A 3,430-nucleotide genomic window follows, 5' to 3' on the forward strand; every position below is an offset into this window, starting at 1 on the left:
TCATAAGAGTTGAAATAAATTGGACCCTAATAATTTCAAAGGCATTTGTGTGAGCAGTAATCTGGGGAAGTTATTTAGCAATATTTTAAACATTAGAATTGTAAGCTTCCTTAACAAACACAATGTCCTGAGCCCAAGTCAGATAGCACATTTACAGTTACACCCCACACACCCAAATCAATAAACACGTAAAACATTCCAAAAATGTGCATGCTTTGTCAATTTCAAAAAAGCATTTGGTTCTATTTGACACAATGGGGTAACACTTTAGAATAATGACCCGTCATTAATACGTAACTATGCAGGAAGTAATGCAGGACTAATGAGTAGTACATTAACACTTCAGCTACTACTATATTAACTAATATAGAATATAGTAATATAATATAGTCCTGCATTACTTCCTGCATAGTTACTTATTAATGACGGACCATTATTCTAAAGTTTTAACCACAACGGATTATATTACAAACTTTTACAGTGGAAGGGGGTAAAGTTTATGACATTATAACATCAATGTATTCGAACAACAAATGTGCAATACGAATTGGAAACAAATATACAGAATTCTTCACCCAGAAAAGAGTGCAGCAGGGCTGTAGCCTGAGTCCAACGCGGTTCAACATTTACATTAATGAATTAGCGGTGTAGTTGGAACAGTCTACAGGCCCTGGACTCACTCTTCATGACATAAACATTAAGCTCTTGCTGTATGCAGACGACCTGGTGACGACAGGGACTACAGCAGCACCTGGACCTGCTGGAGGAGAACTACTGCCAGAACTGGGCCCTGGCAGTAAACCTCACAAATACCAACATTATGGTCTTTAGAAAAAGCCCAGATGTCAGGAACACAGATATCAGTTCAGTCTAGGCAGCACCGGCCTATAGCACACGATGCAGCACACTTACCTCTTCCAGGTCATCACTGCATCGGGGAGTTTCAGTATGGCAGTGAATGCTCTCAAAGATAAAGCTCGAAGAGCTCCATACGCCATTAGGAAACCGATTCCAATCTGGTGTAAAATCTTTTATAGTGTAATTCAGCCCACTGCATTGTATGGAAGTGAGGTTTGGGGTCCACTCAGTGATCAGAGCTACATGGGACAGACATCCAACAGAAGCCCTACACACAGAATTCTGCAAAATTATTCTAAAACCACAAAGAAAAACGCCTAATAATGCATGTAGGGCAGAATTAGGTAAATTCCCATTGATTATTAATTATGCAAAAAAGATCCCTCAAATTCTGAATGCAACTAAAATCAAGTCCCACAGAATCGTTACATTTTATACAAACCTGATACAAGAACTGATCCCCGAAAAAAGTCCCCTCAGTCAGCTGGTTCTGTATGGAGCTTATATTATGACAAAATGATTTGAATTTGAATTGTGTAAATCTGAATTATTTGCAAGTGTAATCTAACAAAATTGAATTTTAGGTGGTAGTTTAAATAGTTCTGAATTTGAATTTTTTTAAACGAATATTGAACATTTGAAATTTAACAAATTGAAATGTTTTTATGGCTGAATTTTATAGACATGTATTTTCAAACAGTAATATTCAGTTTAAAAAAATTCAGATTCAAGTTTTCAAGATGAAGAAATTCAGAACTTCAAATTCAGTTTTCTAAAATTCAATGTCAAAAATTCAAGTTCAAAAATTCAGATCTGACAGAAAGTAGGTCACAGGTCATCCACAGGGAAGAGTAGATGATCTCAGAAAAGTCGAACAGAGCATTTTGGCCAATTGGGGACTGCGGAAGTTTTCCAGCGCGAACGTGGTGGTGGTTCAAGAGGTTGCCACTCTCTGACTCTTGTCATGAATCGCCCGGAGGTCTATTACATGTACGACGCAGTCTAGACCGGACGCGAACGGTGCGACGCGACCCGTGAAATCCCCAACAGCACACGGATTCCCCATCCTATTTCTGACCTAGTCCCAGCTCTTTGCAACAGTCGCTTCAAGCTGTGTTGCGTCGCGCCGCTCGCGTCCTGTCTGTGTAACTGAGGTCTAGTAGACAAGGTGGCGTTCTAATCAATTTTACACAAAATGTAGGCTACTTTAAAACAAACACCAGAGACCGCTTAGACAAATGTCCCACGTGCTGAGAACGCTAACCTAACATATAAACACAAAATCATTAACGTTACCTCCGGGCGATTCATGACAAGAGTGGACATTCTAAAACGCTCACGTGAAAAACGCTTAACGTGGCTCACTGTACGAATACAGCTAGTGATATTAAAGGACCAAACTCAGTACAAATCATATTAATAAACCATACTTTGTATAAAAAATCTGATGAGCCCAGAATACCTACGCAACGCGTTTAATTGTAAGCATTTCCTTACCATAGAAAACCGTTATAAGAAAACGCTTAACGTGGCTCACTGTACAAAGACAGTGATATAAGGACCGTACACATCATATTAATAAACCATACTATGTATAAAAAATCAGATGAGCCCAGAATATGAACGCAACGCGTTAAGCATTTCCTTACCATAGAAAACCGATAAGAAAACGCTTAACGTGGCTTACTGTACAAAGACAAGGACCAAACTCAGTAGCCTACGCATCATAATAATAAACCATGTATAAAAAATCAGATGAGCCCAGAATATGAACGCAACGCGTTAATAGAAATTCCTTAATAGAAAACCGATATGAAAACGCTTAACGTGGCTTACTGTATGAAGACAGTGATATTAAAGGACCAAACTCAGTACAAATCATATTAATAAACCACTTTGTATAAAAAATCAGATGAGCCCAGAATATGAACGCAACGCATTTAATTAAGCATGTTCTAATCATAGAAAACCATTATAAGAAAACGCTTAACGTGGCTTAATAAACCTTAAATGGTCCTTAATAAACTATAGGCCTACTATGTATAACAAATCAGGTTTAAGGTTTATTAAGCCACGTTAAGTGTTTTCTTATAACGGTTTTCTATGGTAAGAACATGCTTAACGCGTAATTAAACGCATTGCGTTCATATTCTGGGCTCATCTGATGTTTTATACATGTATGGTTTATTAATATGATGTGTACGGTCCTTATATCACTGTCTTTGTACAGTAAGCCACGTTAAGCGTTTTCTTATCGGTTTTCTATGGTAAGGAAATGCTTAACGCGTTGCGTTCATATTCTGGGCTCATCTGATTTTTTATACATAGTATGGTTTATTAATATGATGTGTACGGTCCTTATATCACTGTCTTTGTACAGTGAGCCACGTTAAGCGTTTTCTTATAACGGTTTTCTATGGTAAGGAAATGCTTACAATTAAACGCGTTGCGTAGGTATTCTGGGCTCATCTGATTTTTTATACAAAGTATGGTTTATTAATATGATTTGTACTGAGTTTGGTCCTTTAATATCACTAGCTGTCTTCGTACAGTGAGCCACGTTAAGCGTTTT

The sequence above is a fragment of the Phoxinus phoxinus genome, assembly GCF_949152265.1.
Source record: "Phoxinus phoxinus genome assembly, chromosome: 19".
Lineage (NCBI taxonomy): Eukaryota > Metazoa > Chordata > Actinopteri > Cypriniformes > Leuciscidae > Phoxinus > Phoxinus phoxinus.